The sequence below is a fragment of the Anas acuta genome, chromosome 2 (genome assembly GCF_963932015.1).
Source record: "Anas acuta chromosome 2, bAnaAcu1.1, whole genome shotgun sequence".
In the NCBI taxonomy this organism is placed as follows: domain Eukaryota; kingdom Metazoa; phylum Chordata; class Aves; order Anseriformes; family Anatidae; genus Anas; species Anas acuta.
The window spans coordinates 24,086,040-24,109,752 of record NC_088980.1 but is presented as its reverse complement, the minus strand read 5'-3'; the positions used below and the strand labels follow the sequence as shown (position 1 = coordinate 24,109,752).

General features: G+C 39.5%; 1 protein-coding gene across 4 annotated transcripts in view; it reads right to left on the bottom strand.

Annotated features, from left to right (window-relative positions):
• Positions 1 to 7,592: 7,592 nt before the first annotated feature.
• CDK14 (cyclin dependent kinase 14) overlaps positions 7,593 to 23,713 on the bottom strand; it is a 332,773-nt gene continuing 316,652 nt past the window's right edge. For 3 of the 4 annotated variants that reach the window (XM_068673922.1, XM_068673924.1, XM_068673923.1), the window contains one exon: positions 7,593 to 11,852. The gene's annotated coding sequence lies outside the window, so the exon portion shown is untranslated. Of the gene's footprint in view, positions 11,853 to 19,819; positions 19,929 to 23,713 lie in introns of all 4 variants that reach the window. The other variant, XR_011093764.1, reaches the window with a different exon arrangement.

The window sequence follows — 23,713 nt, the reverse complement described above, 5'->3', positions numbered from 1 at the left end:
CCTAGAATTCAAATATTATTATTTTTTTTTAGAACAGTGGGAATGCCGATTAGAGACAATCACAGTAGAAAGTTAAGGTTGCAACCAATTATGAGTACAAACAAAAGAGAATGTGAATTACATCACTTTAACCTTTATCCAGCCAGCCACATCCTACTGCAACATATTTTCAATTAAATATTTCTTAGAGGAACAATTAACAGAATGTATATATATATTTTATTAAATATTATTCTTCCACAGGTGACATTTTTTTTTTTCTTGCTACAGTAGATGTAATTTACTTCTGTAGAAAGAATAGGTTTTAAACCTAAAACTGTTGATTTTTCCAACTGTAAATTGGACCTTCATGCTATTGGAACTAAAATTTCAATCTTTCCACTATTAGGCAGGGTATGTCCTTAAAACTTCTTGAGATAACTCTAATGATTTAATACTGAACATAGGTAAGTGTTTGACTTCCTTTTTTTTCTGAACTGTGTTGCTTAGACAATCACATTTCTTTTTCTCAGTAATACATGTAGAAATATTCATAACAGAAAAAAAAAAAAAAAAAAAAAAAGAAGTCATCACATAAAGGTAAAAAGATGACCATGAACCAATACTACCAGTAACATCTGCAAATATGTTTAAACAGGACAAAATATAAATTTTATCACCAGTTATGCATGTAGCCATTGCAACCTCTTTTATAATTAACAAATTATAGTGCTATCAAGTGTGACTTCCCACTTGCATAAGCCATTGACATTCACAAAGTGAAATCTAGCCTCAAGCTCCAATTTGTTTTTAAACTGAAGTGTCTATTATAGCACATCATATGAGATAAAGTCCTAACACTACAGAAATCAACACCAAAAAAAAAAAAAAAATCAAGATTGCCAGGATTCCAACTGATTTCAAACTTGATTAAAAACACACCTCTCCTGCATGAGTGGTACTATGGCCAATTAAGTCATTATTTTCTTTAGAAAGTATATATCCTATTTGTAGCCTGAATTTACTTAATGTCTCCTACAGCCAGTGAAGTTTGTATCCTCTTTGGTTACATTGCTAATGATGATCAGTAAGTCATTCTTTCATGGGGAAATGTTTTCTAGATACTTAATTATGAACTAACAGCAAAAGTATGAAAGTGTTTGTGGACTTGAAATACTGTGTCAAAAATGTGAAATATTCAAATATTTGAGGATAGTATTTTGGCCAGTTTCACATTTAACAACAAGCCCATGGTGTCTGAAATCAAAATAATCATACTAATGTCCAGCATCTGCACTGCCTTGTGGCTGCACACACTGGAAAATTACATTGGCTCCCAGCTGTATGGCAAAGAGATGAGAATCCCTGAGGTCTCCAGCCCCACAGTCATTCAGCTGGAGATGGCACAGAGCTGAGAAACTTCAGCTCCTGGCAATCCACAGGTGAAGGGAGTTAATTGAAAGTTAAGTATTTCTCTCCTGATAAATCAAGGTTTTTTCAAAGATATTGAATTATCTTGTGTCGGGGAAAACTTCCAACCAACTCTAATTAGACAGTGCAAATTAAGTTAAGGAAAGCAATTTAATTGAAAGAAAGTACAAGGAGGCTTGGGAGATTTGGGGAAGTGCTGAGGGCCACCTCAAAAGAAAAAAGCATGCACACGGCTACAACACTGATTTTTCTGTTGGGACACTGCAGTACTGGGGGCAAGTCAGAAAAATAACTAGTGTGAATTTCATTTTTTTTTAACCTGCATCGCATCCTGTAGCTAGGGGTGTTGCAGGCTGATCCCTCGTCTGTTAATCACTTGTTTAGAAGACTGCTACTAGAGAACACAGACGGCTGTAAGGGGGAGGGTAAACCAGGTAGAGACTGAGGATCACATGAGAAGAGATATTTAAAGGCATTTTTCCTTCTATCTTTGTAGTAAACATCCAAGTTAAAAAATAAAATAAAACAAAAAAGCCCACCTAAGGCCATTCCTCTAACTCAGGCTCCAGAAATATGTTTAAAATAACTTGGTTGCAATTTTTTTTTTCTCTGTATGGAAGAAAATAATAAAAGAACCAGGTCTCAGGCACGTGTAGCTTTGATACTGTGTTTTATGGATGGCATGACGTCCAACTCCAGTTTCAGGGGCTCACACACAAGCACAAATGCCTGTTACTGCACCAGCTGTTGCATGGATGTATTTGAATATGTGTTACGGATCTGAGGCGGTATCATAAATATGACTGAAGGTGTTCAAATTTATGGGTGTTGCACGTGAGCTGCTGGGTTGTAGCAAAGTACCTTCAAACATGTGTTGAGCTGGTAGAAACCCTGGTCTCGCTCATGGGTAACAGTTTTTGCATGGAAAAGAGGAAGGTTTTTTGGGGGGGAGGAGGGAGAAGTCCCCTATGGCTCTTAGCACAAGCAGCTTGCTGCCAGCGTGCACCTGCAGAACCTCTCTACCATGCTGTATACATTTCAAAGACACACTTTTGGGACCAGGTAGATGTGAGGAGCACAAGGAACAGGGGCTGTCTGAGCATACGGAGCCCTGTGTCTGCTCTGCCCCTTGCTGCCATGCAGGTCTAAACAAGCCTGGAGCCGCAGCTGAGGCAAAAAGGGCCCACATTCACAGAGGGATTCTGTCAAATGTTCCAAAAAATGTCAGTGAACATTTTTTGCAGGTGTGATGGGAGTGGGTGGGCCGGTTCTCCCATCGGGGCCCCCTCTGAGCTGGGCAGGCTGTGGCTGCTCGCCGGGCCTGGGCTGCGGCCCAGCTGACAGACAAACGAGCAGGGTCTTGGTGTTGCTAGTAACGGTATCTTCTGGCACAGCAGACTTTCCACTCAGAGGTGCCATTTTCTGTGGGATAGCCCCTGAACGTCGCTTCAGTTTAAGGTTCCTTCTCCTCGGTGGGCCTCCTTCATGCCTTGTGTGCAACATTTCTGTGGCCTTCCCACCGTGACGCTGAGCCTGCGCCACTGGGCCTGAGCCAGCAGGGCTGCTGAGAAATGGCTGTTTGTTCAAAACAGGGCACCTGAAGTGATGTTCAGCAAGCCCAGCAAATGTAAATGTGCTCCTTGTTTGTTACTGGCACATTCTTGTACCAGACAGATTCCTGCAGTCAAAATATTTTGGTGAGAAGCGAGTGCAGCAGCCAGTTTTACAGATGTAGGAATTCACTGAGCTCAATTTTTTGAAGGGCACTGCAGGCTTCTCTTCATAAAGTTACTTTATACCTGGTACATTCATATCAGGCAGATGGGATGAGAGAAAACAGAAGTGAACAAATGATGTGCTGTGTCACAGAGGTTATAGTTTGATTTATGCACAGTAACAAACACCACACTAATAAGTAGCAGCTGAGAGTCCTGATGGCAGGAGGCAAAGCTGGCTTTAACTCCAATTTGTCATCAGTCCTCCAGTAAGAGGCTTGTGTCATTTCCAGACTCTGGCTCCTTTCTTTCCCTTGTTAAGTTGGTGTCTCCTCCAACCTATGTAGCACTGCTGCTTCCTGCAGAACGGGTGCTTGTCACCAGCCTCCTCTCCCCAAAACCAGGTATTTTCACATTTTTTTTTTATTTCTGCAGTGCTGGTGCAGGAAACCAAGCTGACTAAATATTGCAGGAACATGCTGAAGTGTTCAAAGCTCTGCATTATTACGGAAGGTGAGTGTATAGCACGCTTCCTCATATTTAGGGACTTGTAAGGGCTCATCTAAAACCCTCTTAGACTCTTCCCTTTCCTTTGATCGTCCTAATTGATTGTCCTAAATCTAAGTTACAGTTTCCTTGGGGAAAGGGCTTGGAATGATATCCAAATGTCCCCTTCTCACGTGGGGGTCAGAAAAGAGCAGCCCAGTTAACAAACAGGAGGGTGAATATTCAGCTGATTTCTAAAACAAGGAAACTTGCCTGTGACCTAAGGACTACCAGGTTCATGGCCCTGTCCCCAGACAGCACACACATCTCTGTCTAGTGCCCTCTCTCCTGCTTCCTCCACCTCCAGTACTGCTGCACTGACAGATGTTGTGTTTGAGCAGAGATCAAAAAAAGCAGCTGGAGCTGAGGAGCAGCAAAGGGCCAGGCTGCCGCATGCTGCCAAACAGAGCTCACTCATGGCTGTCTCTGAGCTGGCAGAGGAGTGAGATACCTGTGACTTCTAATGGAGTTGCTCCAAAATTACGGGTTCCTGCTAAAGGATTAGTCCCTCGGCATGCACGAGTGCAAGCTAAATAACAGCCAGTGGGTGAAAACACTGCCGTTTCCAAATGCATGCAGGCATTTCTAGAAAGGACATGGTTGATGTGGGAGAGCAGAAGTGCAGTGCTTCCGTGATTCACATCTCCACCAAAGAGGCAGTAGTACTCCAAAATGTGCTGGGCTGCTCTCCGAGGGCTCAGTAGATAGACAAGCACTTGTGGCAGCCAGCAAAGTACATAAAAAGGGCATGTTAGGGCTATACTACTTTGCATGTATTAAATGTAATGCGCCAGAACAGCACACTGGGAGAGGGGGGGCCATTTCTATAGAAAAACAAATAAACAAAAACAAACTAAAAAGCAGAAAAATCACTTTTGCTTTACTGTTTGTATTGCATGCATATAGAAGGGTACCTGAAAGTCTCTAAAAAGCTTGACAGTTTTATCTATGTCTCCTGATGCACCCAAGTCCATATTTATAGTATTTCCAAGGGAAGCTGACACGGGAGTACATGCAATGTCTTCTGCTTCCCACTGACATGATGCCAATCATATGGTCAATGAACAGCTCTTTGTAGTTGACCAGAGCATATTGTCATATAATAATATATTGATATCTTTCCATCTGTCTTTACTTGTTTTGAACACAGAAGTTTTATGCTTTTCTGCTGTGATAAACCATTCTAGAAAAGTATCTTGAATGCTGTCTTCACTAAACACTAGATAAAGTAATCTGTTGGCTGCTTGTGCCCATGAAAAGCTTTGAAAATAGAGAGCTGAATCTGTGCCTTGGTTTTGGGGGTTGTTTTTTTTCCCCATCCACAAAATGTGTATCTTTCTATCTTCACGGTATATCCCAGGGCTGTGTGTACAGCTCATTTCATTAATGTATGAATATCTCTGAGCTCCTCAGGTGGAAGCTGGGGGCAAACTATTATAATTAGCCGGATTGTAAGCTGCACACCTACCCTTTTGATGGTAAAGTAAATCTGCACTGCAATCCTAATTCCAGTTGAAAGGTGAGGCTGCAATGTTTCTATGATAAAACTCCTAAGGCTTCAAGACGTTACTAGGGTGTATAGCACTGAAACGTTTTGTTGCATAGCCCTTCAAGCTGTTACGTGTTTATGTGCATCACCATATCGATCCCTGGAAAATTAATTTAAAAATACATTTGATTTTAGTTTAGCAGTTCTTTCCAGGCAGTGCATCCCCAGCAATCACTACCAGGCCCTCTGGGAAACAGGAGAAAAGGAAAAGAAAGGAACATTTTTTGGAATCCCTTTCTCTCACCCAACTCAGTACCAGCCAGCGCAGGCAATAACGAAGGGGCTGCAGGACTGCTCTCTGCTATTATTGTGCCTGGCTCGCTCTCAGCATGACTCACTGCAGACAATATGTAGCACCACTCACAAGGGGAATGAACAGTAAATACTTGGCCCTGGATTTTTTTTAATCTCCTCATTTTTTTTTTCTCTCTGATTTGTATCCCTTTATCCTCGCCCATGTGCTATATAAGCTTCTCAAATCTAATGTCCATAACACCACCCCCCACTGGTAGCAGCAAGTCCTTCCGCTGCTGTAGGGTTTACTTTGCAAAGGTTTACAAGGAAAGACATTATTTAGAAACTGTATGTGTTAACCTAGTGGCACAAGGTTGTTCCAGCAGCTTCCCTTGCTGTTTTTTTTTTTTTTCTTCTTGTTTTTGTTTTTCTTGTTTTTTTTCTTGTTTTTTTTTTTTCTTTTTTTTTTTTTTTCTCAGGGGAGGGGTGGCTGCTATTGTAGCAAGTGCATCTCTTGCTTTGCTGCAGCAGCCAGGCTTGCTTAGAAAGAAAGCCTTGGGGCTAAAAAGGCTAGGAGTGCAGCCAAGGGGGTAAGGAGACGGTTTTAACAATTAGACTACATAATCAGCAGCTCACTCTGAGTATGCTTCCTGGTACCCAGTGCTCAAAAACACAAACCTTTTAAAGTAATAATTCTCGGTCCTCATTTGTATCGGAGAGATTTGTAGGTTAAAGTTGCCACAGAGGTAGTGCATCAGGAATGCCAGACAAATCAACTACCCGAGATAAACCTTTCATCTAGGCTTGGAAAAGGCACCACCTTTCCAAATTTGACCTGGCCAGTGAGAACTGGGGGCAAACTAGAAATAGATGAACATGCATGTGTTTCCTTGTTTTGTTTTTGTGCAATGCCTCTGGGGTGCAGCTGATGTCATTTTGTGAAACCTTTCTGTATTCAAATATGGGAATTAACCTCTTCAAGAGTTTTGCCATCAGAGCTGGGCCAGAACATGATTCTACCAGATAAAGCCCAGGACACTGCAGTCCTGTGATCAAGCTATATTGTGCTAGCTCTAAAAAAGACCATTTTATCTTCAATTACTCCTAGATGGACAGAGACAAGACCAGAGTTTACGTCCTCCATTATCTATATTCCAGGTGAGTGGCTTCCCCATCAGCGTAGGCAGTACAAGCACTTGCTCTCCAGCCATCTCCCATCCCAGAGCAAAGTGATGTTAAAACCAACAGATTCCTACAGACATTTAGCATTTGCTAAAATAGCATATTCTGACATTTCAGTCAAACATTCTAATCAAGTCTGTGCGAGCTGCATCGATTTAACTTGTATCGTCTAAAAATAGGTCTTGGCAAGATGTTGGTACCCAAAAGCTAGAAGCAATGGAAAGGAAGGAAAAATACTGAAGGTGCATATTGATTACATTCACGGTAAGTGAGCACTTGCCTATCCAATGCTGCAATGCACAAATAAATAAATTCCTGGTTAACAACCCAAGCAGCACATAAATACTTACAGAGATAAATAACCGAGTATGAACAGGTGCAAATCCAGCTCCCACATCAAAGTTGTGAAAAATGCAGAGCATGTGTTTTACATAATTTTCCACCAGAATTATCAGGTCTTTATTTCAAAAGAAATTGCAATAAGCCAGAGTTTATTCTCCATACAATGATATATTGAAATCAGGCCTTTTTTTTTTTTTTTTTTTTTTTTTTTTTGTCAGTAAACTGGCCCTTCTACCACTTCAGTTAAATGCCAGTGTGTTGTAAAGAGGTCCATTGTCACACATACATATAACAAATGGAAAGAGACACCAAATAATGTACTTACTAACTAGTACAGACAGAAACACACTGCGCTAAAAACCTTGCCCAGTGTAGCCAGCAACTGCCTTGTAGTTTTGATTAAGCTCATGTGTTTGGCTGATTCAATGCCTAATCTTTTCAACTAATTACTGCCTAAGTGCTTGCCTGCTTCTAAGTATTTTTCTTTCCATAAAAATCTGTTGTTTACAAACATTTCCTCGTTCATTTTCTGGAGAACAAAAAAATAAAAGAAAGGCTTTATTCCCTGATTTAGGGATTTTATGTGGTCTAGATCACATATATGAGGGAGAAGAGAGATTCTGCTACACTTTATTCAATATGATGTTACAAGAAAACAACAGTTACAGCTGACAAACCATTACATCTTTCATAATACAGACAAATTACAAGGTGTAACAAATAATGCAACATTTATTTTACTGTACTGCTTACTATGCTGTTCTTCTGAAGTATATATATATATATTTAATTACATTAACATTGTTTTCATGTACCAGCCCTCCCCTTTTTATTCGTTAAAAAAAGAACACCTCTTAGTGCACCATACAAAAATCCACGTGGAAGCTGGCAAGCTGGGATTTTGTATGCAGCACCATTGAAATGCATCTGGGGGGATGGGAATTTTTAGTGCATCCTTTACTTTTAGATTTTTTGCTTATGTGAAAAATGCAAGGCAGTAACATACGGTCACTCCACCTAAACGCTGGTAGGGGAGAGTTTTGTTATGCTCAGTAATGCAACATAATTCTATTTATATGGGGTGTCAGTGTTTTGCTCCCCAGTCTGTACAGCCTAAACATTTTATATAACAAAGATTACAAAATCCAATAGTATTCACAGATGAGTATTTTGTGTGTGAGCATACCAGAGCACTGACCACATTCAATTGCGTGCACTGACACAGAGTACACAGGAGTGGATGTCACCCACTAGCCCACAGGGAATTTATCACCCTAACTTCTTTCCACAGGTGTCTGAAGTCCAGAACCCCTGCACAACAAAGACAAAACGAAAACTCCAGTGCCTCTGTCTACTGCAGATTGAATTTTCAGTGTTGCATGTACTGACGTTATCCTAAAATATGGTTCTGTTTAAAAACAATAGTGAGAAACGAAAAAACCCAACCGACCCGGGACACCACACAAGAATGTAATGTTGGCAGCGTTGGTGTGTCCTGACTGGTGCTGTGCCTGCTGGGCATGGGTTAGAGCTGCTCTGAGCCTAGCACGAGTGGGGACAAAGCCATCTCCAGATGGCTGGCTTTTAAAGCCAGGTTCTGGGAACCTGAACTCGTAAGGAACCTCCGTACCATGCAGACCATCTCTGTCACCATCTTCCCTCCCCAGTCAACTAATATCAGGTATCATACGCTGTTAGGATGTGCTTCCCACTTCTATCTGCCTGCTGTACCTGCTGCCCTGTGGCTGCTCTTCCCTCTGGCAGTTAAGCCATATCCTCTCAGCATCATCAGGAAGGATCTCCTGGGGCCCAGCCAAGTGGTGAGACAAAAAAGTCACACTGCTTCCAGCTATCAACTCCAAGCGAGTCCCGCAGTTCCTCAAGGACTGGGCTGCACAGGCTACTGGCCATTTAAACCAACTTTTGACTACTGATGGCACAAAGAACTGCATTCCCAGCACCTGCAGCATGTCTGGAAGACCAGGCTAATTTTACTTGTCCCTTTGAAGATTCTGCAGGGAACTGGTTTGGGAAGGATGTGAGAAAAAGAGAGTAACACTACTGATATTCCCTGAAGTTGTACCAAGAGCATTGATGGGATTTAAAAGGTCCACTCATCAGCACTGAGAAGAGCTATGGGGAGAACCTCACTTCTGCAAGATGCTGGAGAGATGGGCAGGGGATCCTAACTGATGGGTGTCAAATCAGGTTACCGATGCAGGTAGGGGCTCTACTGGAAAGAGAAAAGGGGAAATAAGGCTGTACAGTCAGCTCCCTGGACAAAGGAGCTTCTACTTCCTCAAAGTGATAAAAAATTAATAAATTGAGGTTTCCCAGAAGATTAGATGAACATGCAGCACTCACGCGAATGGCAGCAGCTGGCTGAGCCCAGGTGCCCTTGGTGCAGGAACACCCCCAAGACTCAGTGCCTCTGCTGGTGACAGCAAACCCAAGTCACCACAGGGAATCAGAACAACCCGAAAGGAGGAGCATAAGTAATCCCAGTCATCCCTTAATTGATCTGCAGCTGAAATAACCCCACTAGTGCTGAAAATCAAGTTACTATTTAGGAACCTAGGTATTTATGCACTTTCCTTCGGGCAACTGAGTTTGAAGATGTGTGGATGAACTTTAATTATTTCAGCGGTTGCTTAAAAGTGGGAATGGGGCAGAGAAGATAATCTCACACGCACGTGTGTGTACACACACACACACACGCACACACACATACCTTAAGCAAATACCCCGTGATTCACTACGGATAGCAATGTGCTAGGCTTGTGGGAACAGTTAGGGAATTACTCTCTATATTAAACCTTCAGATGTTTAGTTGAGCAGCATAATTGCTTGCCTCCCGATTTAAGCTGCCAAGTAGATGTGTCTATGAAACTACCCTTATATTCCTAATTGAAATCTTTGTTACATTTTCAAAAATTCTTCAGATTTTTGCAGCAAGTTTTTTTTTTTTTCTAAAAATAGCTAATTTTAGTCATCAAACTGCACACAATTTAAGTAGCAAAGATAATGTATAAAAGACTTTTCTCTTACAAAAAAAAGCAACATGAAACCCAAACAAACCACGTCTAAGGCAGTTTCAGTGTGTGATAAAGTCAAAAGTTCAGTGGTCACTTTTTTTCCCCTTCAGAAACACAGGAGAAAAATTGTAGTAACTTCTAAATAGGATTGTGACTGAAAGTGGCTTTCAGATGGCTTTTACCAGATCCTGAAACAGAGATGTCATTGGGGAAAATTGTGTTTTAATGGCTGTGCAAATATTGAGAATATTTCCACGGTTCAACTCTTTGAAAGTGTAGACTCATATCCTAGTTCATTAAGAGGCCTTTCGTAGCTACTTGAGCATTCAAGGATTTGCCTTATTGGGTGTTCTTTTCTTATTAAACACCGCTGGAGTTTAATAAGATGGCAGTAGCACAAATCCTTTTCCCCTCCTTTTAAACACTGAAAACTAACCAAAGTGTTACTGCATTTCTTTAAAATGTAATTCAATGCACCCAGCAAGCAAAGGATGTCAAATTTATGTGTAGAATAATATTGCCTAGCAAGCGGTTCTGTCCTAGCAGGAGCATAACTCAGCAGTGGTTTTTGCACCATACCCTGCTCTTTCTGAATGCAAAGCATTGTATTATGATCAGGGCAGGTTTATTCCACCCTTCAACACAATGTTCTCCCCAGACACAATGTAGCAGGGGCTTCCTTTTCTAAAATCACACAACTTTGTTTCTTGCAAAGTTTGCATTTGAATGATTCATTCAGAAAAGCGATCTAAAGACACGTCATCTGGCAGTGCCTTCCAATCAGATCAGGATAACTATAGAAAATAACTTGAAAGGTGCTTTGGTGTGGAACAGCAAACAGCTTGGGATAAGGAAAATTCTCCATTTCACTCTGTAAGCAGCAAAATAACACAGCTGGATTTAATGGCTCATTAAACAAAAGTTTCTCTGTACCTTAGTATCTGCCTTGAATTAAATGGAACATTTTCAGCATCTCTGTTTTCTTTTCAAGAAAACTTTCTGAAAGGTAAATAACATGAGGAAAAACAGAGATGTTAGCCAAGACCCATCAAAGAAAGAAATATGCATAATGGGAGTAAAACCTTAAAGAATTTGTCTTGTATCTGTCAGCTGAGTATATCTCATCATTTTTTGCTTTGTCCTTCTCACAGGCCTATTTTGAAAACTGGCATGCTACATAGCCTAAGCAGAGTAACCAAATTCAGAGTACTGAAATAAACATGCAATTATTGCCATGTTTTTAATATGGATATAAATGGTCTGAGGAGATAATGAAAAAAAAAAAGGAATAACCCAACACTTCAGGAATAGTGGCAAGGTGCTGTAATTGTCAGCCGATCAGACAAGTTGGGCTTGCTCTGGCAGAAATTGTCTTCCCATTGGTTGCAAAATGTGCACAACTCTCAAAGAAAACACACAGTCCTTTATGCCACCGTTGGCTTTTTTTTTTTTGTACAGTCATTACTGAAGAAGTGTGAACACCAAATGTGTTGTCTTAATGTATTTAAGACTTTGCTGGTGAAAGCATAAAAATCCTTACAAAGATGCAGCACTGCAGTGGAAAATCAAACAAAATCAAACACAAAAGACTGAAAGAGTACATGCCATGTATCAGTAAGCAAAAGCTTAATCTTCACATAGTTCTCTGAAATCACAAGGTATCCAAACACGTGCAAGGTTTTAAATAAATTGCAGGGAAAAACAGGGTCTTGCCAGCTTCAATTTTCTTTTGAATGAAATCCACCACAGAGAAAGAAAGGAAACAGGCCATGGTTCCTTCCTGGTGTCGGCCTCCTCATTAGGTTTTTGTTTCCCTCCTCCAAACTGGTAAATTTAATCCTGTAAGGAAACAATATAAATTATAATAAGCTTCACGACTTGCATTTTTAAATGATTTTTTTTTACTTGGTAAATAATAGGTTAGTCTAAAGCCGGTTATGAAGACACCAGCTCAGAGCAAAGGACAGACATCCAAAGCACTTTCAGAGCTGGTACCTCAAGCAAATGAGCTTAGAACACCGATGTTTGCAGGGTGGTTACCTAAATGGGATATATTAATCCATATTCATATATATCTGCCCCGAGTGCTAATCTTCAGAGGTGGCATCAGCATTCACATTCTCCATGGAAATTACAGGCGGCTATAAATAGACAGCTGGCTCTGCTAAAGGTGGTCACACCCCACGGATGCAAAGGAAGGTTGCTAAATGCTGGCACAGCTTCAGGAGTTTATGAGCTCTTTTTGCCCCTTTTCTTTCGGAGACTCTAGTGATTGCCTTCCCAGCACTGCTTGTGACCAGTTTATGAAAAGGTTCCCTCAGCTTTGCTTCCCAAGAGTTATTTGAGGTACTTCGAGGTGGCACGGACACTTTTGTAAACACAGCCAGGTTATGGAGCTCCTTGGTGCCCTGCGTTTAAACACATTCCCTTTTACTTGGGTGTTTTCCTACTTATAAAAATATATCAAAATCCACTCCTTTCATATATAGAAAGTAAACATTACACCAAGAGTTTCGTTTACATTATCTTTCACTCTGCTAATGACTGCTGTTTACAGAGGCTCCATGCTGTGATTGGACTTGCAGGAATGTACCACGATGTCCCTGAGATTTACACAAACCAGGAGGCAGGCCAAGAACATTGGAAGCATCACTTTAAAACAAAACTAACAACTGAAGGTGAACTAGGTGAGGGCCAGATAAAGGCTGGATGGACTGGAGCCATTAGAGGGATTCTGTAATTAAGATATTTAGCTCTTAATAAATGTCCAAGTAGATTTCTCTGCCAAGTAATAAAGTGAGACTTCATTTCCTGATAATGCTGAGAAATTCTGAAGTTTTACAAAGTTCAAATATCTTTGTTTTACAGGGATTTTCAAGACCAAGGACTATAATTACAAACCTGCTACATTTTTTAAATGTTGTTGCAGGAAGACAGTCAGATACGGAGGAATTTTAGCACTTAAGAAAAAGAAAACTTAAAAAATTAAATATTCATCAAGCATAGAACTGGTTTGTATTAGCATGTCCTAGAACTATTTAAATCAAACTGAATGCAGGTGCCAGTGAATCTAGCCTAGCCCTCATTTCAAAAGCAGGAGAAAAACAAGACATCAGTTTTGAATTGCAGTTTCAAGTATAATATTTTAATTGTGGCTTTCATCAAAACACCCTAATCTCTACACAGCATCTACACTCCATAATTTCCAGGGTTCCTGTCATGGTTCTTTATTGCTCTTCTTCTGCCCTTCAAGTGCCAGAATACCTGACTGGGATTAACAAAAGCCTGTTCTTAATGATGCATGGCAGCATCTTGGGCCCTCCTGGAGCTTGGTCTACCACCTCTTGAGTCCTGCTTGGGTTGTTTCCTAAATGCCTTTGGAGCTTGCATGGAATGTCTGTTCCACATGAAAGTCCCACTTTCCCCAGGGTCTAGGAGTTTGGCTGAAGCCCCAGTCAATCTTGTTTCAAGGAATACATTAGAGTTGACCCATTCAATTTACCCTTCATAAGCTCAAAAAGAAAAGCAGTGATTCACATCAAATGCAAAGGTTCACAACTGCTTACCGGGGAAACACTGCTGCCACTACTGCCCAAGCCAAGCCAAACCAAACCAAATCAAGCCAAACCAAACCAAACCAAACCAAACCAAACCAAACCAAACCAAACCAAACCAAACCAAACCAACAATACATTTTAGGGATTACCTCTTTGGAGCCCCAAAGCAACGAAAGAATCAATAAAACTCCCCAGACTCCATCCAATGTCAAGCCTGCATTCTCTACCACCACCGCCACCCACAGTACAGCTGTGAAAAGTGAGCTTGCAGTTTGGAAACTATGACTGTCCAAATCCAGAACAGCTGCCTGATTTCAGGCTAAACCCAAATTGCTGGAGTTCAGCACCTGGCATAACCAGCAGGGGCATCTAGGACACGTAACAAAATGATTTGGATAAAAGACAAAGAACTTTTCCTGGAGTTACCAAATTGCTCAGATTGGAGAAAAACTGCATTTTAATTAGATAATTATATTAATTACAGAGAACATTCTCCTTTCTATCAGTGGACCTCAAAAAACTTTTCAGAGGAGGTCAGCACGACACTTCTCCCAGAGATATGCTAAAATTTTCCAGTGACAATACTACATTTTCTGGCTTCAAGTTTGGCTCTGTATGCAAAACTGATCACACATTCTCCAAGGCAGGACCTGAGCCTAGGAGATGGGGAATACCTTCATCAGAAGGTATTGCACTGTCAGAATCAAACCCTGTAACATTAAAAGCTTCCCTAGAAATGAACAAAGCATTTAACATGGGGAATAACCTTAGCATATTGGCAACCACTGCCAGCATCAACGCGGAACAAGGTCTAGCTCAAACAATAAACTCAATGGGAGTGAAACAAAAAAAAAAAAAAAAAAAAAAGAAGAGGTGATTTCATTCCAAATTTCCCAGGTGGATCTGGCTGGGGGAAAACTAGAAGACAGTGCATAACCAGAGAAACAGAACGGCTGGCGATCACAGTCTGTGTGAAGATGCATTCAGATGCACTGCCTGCCCTGTTCGGGAAGCAGGTATGGATGAAGACCTTCCACCATCCCCACCAGTGGCCAGGTCCTTCTGATGCTGAACTCTGAGTATGGTTGCCACGGTAATTCTACTTTGTATAAAATCCTTATGTGAGCTTTGACACGGAGAACAGGCCTGATGGTTAGGAATATATACACTGAGAGTATCTGAGGCTTGTATTGGAGCCCCTAATTCTCTGAATGATTATTGTCAATTCAAAGTGGGGTCAACAGGTGAAATCCCTTCTGTTTACACCTTGAAGCACCCTCATGATTAACGCCTTCACCTGGGAAATAAGAAACTGAGGTTTACCTGTCCTGAGGCAGAGGAAGAAACTGAGCACAGGGATGCCACCTCTCAGAGAAGCACTGTAACTGCTGTGCTATGGGACAGAGGATGTCTTTCCCTGTCTTTTTGTTTGGTTTACAATGAGACTTACTGTGTAACATCAGGTAGACACCTCCCTTAAACTGGAGGAAGAGGGTGTCTACTTGTCCACCGCAGAAAATCCAAAATAACACTAACATGAAATTGTATATGGGTGAGAACCCCTTTAAAAAAAAAAAAAAAAAAAAAAAAAAAAAAAAAAAGCAAAACATTGTTTCCCCAGTGAGGCTGTCAAAGTGAAACATGGGTTGTTCACACAACCAAGACCCGAGGCAGTTCCTGAAGCATGACTCTCCATACAGTGCTGCCGTTCAGTTGCCGGGTCACTTGGTATTCCACGTTTGCATTCTTAAAGTTATATTTTAGAAATACCCTTGCTTAGAATTTAATACATTTTCCTGATCATACAAATCAAAGTTTTGCTTGGTGACTTGGCAGATTGTGTTTATGGCCTCTGGTCACAGTTTGCTTATAAAAGCGTAAATTGTTAAATGGGATATTTACAACTTGTGATTTCCCAAGAGCAAAATAGGGTTCTTTCAGATCTCTCTGTTTTCTTTTTATTTATTTATTTATTTTTTTAAAAGGACCCTGAAATATAACAGACTCTTAAAAATGAACTTGTGTTTTTTTCACCACAGGTCCAGGCAGTTTTGATTTTCACTAAACTTAATAGAAGATTACAATGATGATAACAGTGAGTTAATGATGTGCCTGAAATATCAAGTGACCTAAATCAAGTAACTCAATTGTATATTTGTTATCTAGAGAAATCATCTGCTGCATACATCCTGTTTCTCACAGATCCAAAGTGGGACAAAATAAGGTGTTAATACACCTTAAAATGGCAGTGGTCAGTGTCAGAAGAGAGTAGCTGTTGGTGTAACACTAAAGCTAATAGTGTAAACATTAATCATGTTCTCAAGACATGAGGCAGAGAAGGGTGACCAAAGAGCCCTTACATCCCAAATATTTTCCTTTTAATTAATAATAAAATGCCCTTTCCTTTAAAAATGCAAATTACCAATTCAATACATGTTCTTTTTGGCAGCATCAGCATCCTTCTCTAGGTGCTTTTAGTTTTTGTATAAATTATAAAACAGGGTGGAGCTGTGCTCCCGCAGTGTCCTTAGCATGCAAAGCATACTCAGAGTGCATGTCTATTTATGTGGCAGCTGATTTAGCATTATTATAAGAGTATTCATTTTACAACACCAGATTTAAAATCAAAATGTGGGCTGACAACTAGAGATACTGTGTTCCTACGAGATGAAATGTGGGGGTATTTAAGATCATCAACAATATATTCTTTCTCTCCCTCCAAAAGACATGCACATAACACAGCCACTGCTCATCCTCTCTAAAAAAAAAGTACACTATTAACAGGTGATTTTTCCCTCACAGCTTTTATTCCTCTCTTTGTTAGAGAAGTCATTTAAAAAACCTAACCAAACATTATCAATACTATTTGCACTCAGATAATATCTACATGCAATTCGTTGCTATAAATATTAATTAATTGGATCACCAATACCCATAATGCAATTTTATTTTGACCTACATGCCCTATGAACTAGATATTTTTTGGATTCAATTTTCTTAAAACCAACTGTCAGCATCATGTGATGGAAGAGATGAAAAATGAAAATGAGCGTTCCCGCTGTGCAGGTGAGTGACCTGTGGGAGACAGCTCTGCCTGCTAGGATTTTTACACGTACCATCAGACACAGACCAATTGATTAGATCATCTTATACCCGCCACCAACTAGGCTCAAGAGACTAATTAGAGAGAGTACTGCCTGCGCAGGCACCCCATTGACACCTAATTTGCTCAGCCAAAGCCTTTGGGGAGAATGTATTATCTCTGCAGCTGCACTTCATGCATTTCTGATTTGAGGCATAAGCAAGGAGTACTTCTTCACTCTTTTGAGCAAACTGAGTATATAAGCCCTTAAGTGCTAAATACAAGCAGACAAATTAAATCTGGCCAGCCTCCCATAAATTCTTTTTCCCCTTCAAATATATATATATATACATGTATATATATACACACATACATACACATTTTATATCTGTGTCAATAAGATATGTGCATAAACACAAATGTACAAATAACATGTATGTTTGTGTGTGTGTGGAAGGCATGGATGCATATAAAGACATTTCTATACATATATGCTTTAAAATATGGAATTGTCATGTTTAAAGTGCTTTGTTTCTCAGGGAACTTCTAGTTGTGTGAGATTTAACAGCAACACAATTGTTCTAATATATGAAAAATAAATGATCTGCAGTATTGTTAGCCTGGGCTCTGAATTACCCCATGGACAAGGCTCAGAAGACTGCTGCCTGTAGTTTCCCTGCATATTTTCAGAGGTATTAGCTCAAAGATTATTTCAATGTAGTGCCTGGCTTTGTTGAAAGCTTTTCTTCGATGGACTACACCTTGTTTGTGGTTCCCAAGGAACGCTGTTCACTAAAGTTCAATATAAGATTACTACAATTGCTTTCTGCTGGGCTTTAGCTTTATCTAGTTACCCATGCCCCAAAATACACTGGAGAGGCAAGACTTAAGGCTGTCATTAAAAATTTATTTAAAAGGAAAAAAAGATGACACTAGAAAACCTATGTTTTTTTACAGACTGAGAAGGGTTGGAAGAAAATATTTTCTGCCATGGGCTGATATGTGATTCCTGAACTCAAATACTTTGTAACACACAGAAAAATGGTGGATTTTCATCACGGCTAAAATAGCATTGAAATAAAATATCCTCTTCACTGAGATGTATGTGGCTATAAAGGAATTTTCAGGAGTCTAATGAAGGTGTCAATTATTAAGTCAATTTAATTTCAGCTTGTGCCAAAGCCCATGTTGACATTGTCAGTTTACAGTGTCAATTCAAGATTTTGCTGTATCAAAAGAATCAAAGAAGCCTCAGCTAAATATATGCAAGATACTGTCATGACCAAATCATTAGATATAACCTCCTTTACTAAACACAGTATGAATGTGACTTCCTTTTTTTTTTTTTTATAATGACATAACAAAGAGAGAACATCTTCATCTTCCTCTCCTTATACATGTACACATCTTTCCCAATTCACTTTACATTTATGCAGTAATGTTTAATCTTGTTGCATATTCAAATTACACCTCTGAGTTATCTTGGTAACTGTTGGCTGTTCACAGTAGTACTGTATGAGATACTTATACATTATAATAATAATTACTATCAGTCATTAAAAATAAACCACAATTGACAAATAATGAACAAAGCATTTAGTATTTTTTCCCCATTTTCTAACTCTTTTCCCTTTCCTAGATACTTTCTACTGTGTCTCAGTTACTGTGCTGTTATTCGTATACACTCTGGATCTCCCAGACTTATCTTCAGCAACAAATACTGCTCTATATTCTTCTATAGAGTGCTAATGTATGAATCAGAATACAGATTGTATATAAACACATGACTCTTTACAGAATTTGTCTTCCTGCCAATTTTTTTTCCCAGATGGACTTTGTCTTTGGGCAGATCACTGCAACTGCAAGTAAAGGAATTTGTGAGGTGACCACAGGAGCACTGTCTAGTGTCAGGGAGGGTGACAGGGGATGACCCTAGAAGAGATGAGTGCAGGATGAGGACTGTAAACTAGTCAGAAAATAAAATGGAGTAGAAACACAAATTTTTAAACAAAGCAATTTTATGAGCATACATACATTAAAGGAAACAACATGGCATAACCTTATTAAAGGTGAGCTCAGTGGATAATGGGCTGGGAAGTGGGAAAAGAAGATTTTGACTTATCTACTGAATGTCACCACAAGCAAGTCACTTTATCCCTCTGTAACCTCTGTTTTGTAACTGGGGCTTTGTTTTACATTCCAGCCTCTGGGTTTAGAGTGTCTCCCAAAATGAGTGCCCAATTTTGGCTAAAGCAACCAATAGTTCAAATTATATAAATACAGTTAAATTTAACAAAAAAGTGCAATTAGAACAGATGCAAACTTTGGAGCTTGTTGAAATCCTTACTTGGCCTATCAATTCTCCAAATTGTGCCTTTATGTGCACTAAGAATCCAAAGTGAGAGTCCTGCTTCACCTAGAACTTTGTGAACAAGCATCTGACAGCCCAGTGTGGGAGGCTAATTCTGTAGAGTGAAGACTAACCCTTAAATTCTATGCTAGTTGCTAAGTAGCATATATGCATATCAATAATTGCAAACCAACCAGGCATACTTTGCACATAGATCTCTTCCGAATATTAGAATTAGTTCTTTCATACTATGTCTTTCTAGGAAAAAAGGAACACAAATTCTGATTATTACTGTAATATTTTATTAACAATATTCACTTCCAATGCCATTTGGTAACTGATCGGTTTCACAGATGATTTGTAGGTATACCTTAAACTTTTGAGTGGCTGTGGTAACTTCCAAATGAGTTCTCTCCAAGTCTTTCAGCAAAAATTCTTTACTACCCTAGCTGCCCACAGCTGAATTTTTTTCTTTGAGTTGAGAACAAAGTCCACAAAGCCTTTTACAATTACCATTTGAATAAGGCTTCACATGAAAAATGGCCAGGACTGAATCTACTACATGTCTTCTAGTTTTTGAGAATAAAGCACAGCCCTCTGTGAGCGAGCTCTGGGAAAACTAATACTTCAGACGAAGATACTACAAAAATAGCAGTGTTATTGAGCTCAATATATTTTGCAAGCAAAGCCACAGAAACCTTATTAAAAACAAAAAAGAAAGCTGAGGATTTCAGTACACATCAAGACCAGAAAAATATTAGTGCTGTTTGTTTGCAAGAATATACTTCTCAAACCTGACAAACAGCCAAATACTTACAACTTCTTACACCCTAATTTTTGTTTTTCCTTCTCCAAAGGCTTCAGGATTCAGTTTTTTATTTATATTTTTAATGGCTTAAAAATTTCTCTCTTCTCAAATTCAGTCCCTGTAAAGGCATAAATTTTCACTCGTGATTACATCAGTAGAAAAACTGCAGGACGTAAGCCAAAGATTCTCTAGATTCCAATATGCAGGAAACCCAAACAAGCCCCCCACCCCTCCCCTCTCTCTCTATTTTGTGATTAATGTGATGTGTCTAAATCATTATGCTTCTCACTCTGATACTTGGAAAAAAAAAAAAAAAAAAGCCTGCCAAAGAACTGACTGAATGTGAACTGGAGAAATGCTTTTTTCCTGGATCTACAAAGAAAGAGCCTAACCCTACTTTTTGCTAATGTTTGACACAGTGGGATCCATATCTCAGCTGTAGCATCAGCTGAAATGCATCAGTAAATGCTGTGCCTGAATTAAATTTGTGTATAGCTTAATTAAAATAACTGACAGGAAAAAAAAAAAAAAAAAAAGAATCTTTCAGCATGGTTTCAGAAAAAGGAAACATTCAAAGGCAATACACAGCCATTAACATACAGGTTACTGGATTGAATCTCTGGAGAAAAAGGAGCATCAGGAAGAACAGGTAAGAGATTTCTGAATCACAATCTCTCACTTAACTGAACAGCCAAAGGGGCTGGAGATTCAAGCACAAGCAACCAGTTTGTCAGCCGAGCTGTTGTACACAATGTTTTATCTTTGGGGAAAAGTCACGAAATTTCCACTGCCCACAAACCTTGTGTCCCTGTCACTTCTCCTAACAGAACTGTCTATACATCAGACTCTGTACACTAGATCAACTAAAGTATCAGCAGTGGGATTATTTTAAACTGAGATCACTGAGATCTCAGTGATCCAGCTTGATAGAAACTTATAAATATTTGCACCAGCACAACCAGAGGGGTTGCAAACTGGTAAGAGAGCAGGAAGGAATGGCCTGGATAGAGCTAGGCAGAAACTTATCATGCTGTTTTTTTACCTGCAAAGACAAAATTATGGAATTACATCCTTATTTTTCATTAACAGCAGTTCCCCAGTGCATTACTCATGGCAAAGCTTCACTTTCTGAAGTCTGAAGCCACCTGCCAACTCACAAATGGCTAATTATTTTCAGGTATCCAGAAACACAGCAAAATCTGCCTTAGCTGGCCACTTAGGGAAGCAGACAGAAGACTCATAATGACCTACTAATTAAAAAGGAAGAAAACTATACTCAGAATATCTGGGAATACCCTTAAGATTGCCTAATAAGGATAATCTCCTGTACTTGTTTCAAGGGAGCAGCAAACAAGAGATGGCTGAGAGCCCATGCATCCGACTGAATGTTTCTTGGATATTTTTGGTTGGTTTTCTTTTTTTTTTTTTCAATAAAAATATGTTGGCCTGCCAACATATCAAGGAGATGTTAAACAGATTGTGAAGCTTCAAATCATATTTAACCAGAACTCAGAAACTTTAGATGGGACAGAAAAACTTCAGATTCTTTGTATGTTAATATCTAGCTTAAAGCGAAGAAGCGCAGATCAACTATACCCCAATCTAAATACCATGAATGAAACTTACTGACTGCCAATCTCAGGACTGTTATTTAATAGGGTCACTGTTACTTAACAGGGCTATTTATCAACTTGAACAGTTGGCCAACTCCCAGTAAAGATGTGATGATATATCAGACCATCTCCTTCCTCTCCCCCCTTCCAGAAGAAATTTATTCCTGGTTTTCTCTGTCATGGCTTTTATCCCCAGGGTTGCCACAGAGCTGCCAGGTTGTACCCTGCTGGAACAGTCTACTGGAGAAAGTGACATATGATAGACTAAATGCCTGCCAGATGACTCATTTGTATTCACCTTATCCCCCAAATCAAGCACTACGTCATGTGAAGATTAAAGTACTCACATGTACTTAAAAGTAGGGCACTTTGTATACATGTGATTGTTAAAACTACACCTTACTTCTCAAAAGATAAGTGCTCTCAGAACAAATCTACTGCTTCCAGTGCAAATCAGTGCAAAGTAGCAATGACATAGTCTTGAGACTGGTGTGGGCCATTTTGCTGGTTGACTTAAAGAAGCAAAGAGTCCTGGGAACTTAAAGATTCTTCTGTGAGGGATCCACAACACTACAAATTACCTTAGTTCTCACAGATAAATGCTAAACATTAAGAAGGCAAAGTTTGAATGTTTATCATTACTAAAAACCATTGTAGTAGCCTGAAAGTAGCTACAGACAGTTTGGGATTAAGCTATGTTTGTTAGCTCTTCTTTGGAGAAGAGAGAATGAATGTTCGGGGAGAGAAGAAACAAGAAAGAAGGAAAAAAAAATCCATTTTCACCTGTATTTTATTTTTTTTTTAGTGTTTCTCCTAGAGTTTATTTCCAAAAGGAATCTACTTTTCAAACCAGCAGAGAATTTTTAATTAATCCAGAATGTGGAGTTATAACAGCCTTTGTTTTAGCTGGACACAGACATCTCTACAGTCACATTCCGGATAGCAAAGATCCTTCTAGCTGAAAGCTGCTATTTGTAAGAACCATCTGGTTATACAGTCTATTTGCTGCTGTGGATTTCAGAGACTGATCATCATGCCAAAATAGTCATGTCAATTAAAATAAAATTTTTAGGACAGTATTGCAACCCTTAAGCACACATAAAATTAAACAGAATGTAGACCTCACATGCTGAATCACAAGGCTCTTTCCCACAATTGCAGTATATTAAATTAATGTCAAGTTTAAGTAATAGATATATTTAAATTTTGGAATATATTTCCAAATTTCCATTATGTCCAAAGCTCTTAAGCTATGCGTCCACCCACACCATGAATGTCATATGATATTACTGACAGAGAGATCAGGAAGTCTTTGGAGCTGACCTTTCCAAGCCTGAATCATTGCCCAACCCAACAATTCTTAAGACTCAAATGGGGCACAGGAGAAAAAAACTCAGTTTAGGAAATGCTTTGGTGTCTATATGGAATATTGCTTGCCTCCATGTTCATTCCCTATTGGCTCTGCTAGTACTTACTGCAGTCCTTTCATCTATCCAACTCCCACTTGGAATTCTTGCTGAAAATCTGTGACATTAGAAACAGTTACTGGCAGCTTCAGGCCAGCTGCATTTTTCCCTGTCAATCCCATTTTTACATACAAAACCATATGGAGCACTGAAACAGAAATATTTCCACAGTGCGGTCTGGTCTCTGTGGCATTAAATGGAAAAAATGTTCCAGAATTGGCACCTCTTTAGAGCATCAACACAGCAGTGAAGATCTCCTATCTAGTGTATAAAGAGATCACAAAGCAGCATTTTCTTTCTTACAGTTGCCACTCTGACTGCGGTAAGAGCCTTTTCCACATGTATGACTAAGACACTCAAACACAACGCATGATTTGGGAAACCCACCATGAGGTTATTTCTCACAGACACAACTTTTATAAAATGTGGAGCAACCACACCCTTTGAAAATCAGGCCTCCTTCAAATATTACAGAGGCTGTCCTCACAATCCTGATTGTTTTTTGAAAGACTTACATGTTTTGAAAAAGCACTCACACACTCAAGGGGTTTCATATGTGTGGCAGAAATGGTAGATAACAAATCAGGTGTAACATACCATGCATTTTGTGGTATGCAAAAACAAGGATCATGGTCAGATAGAGTACTAAAGACTTTGTTTTCTTGTAACTGCAAGAAATACTTAATCTTTTTTTTTTTTTTCATTTTTTTTTTCTGAGGCACCATTATAAATGTAAGGTTTTGCATAGCTCATTTAAATAGTTTAAATGACACAAGGTTAAGAACAGGAAAGCCTTTCACCAAAGGTGGTTAGACCTTTTCAAA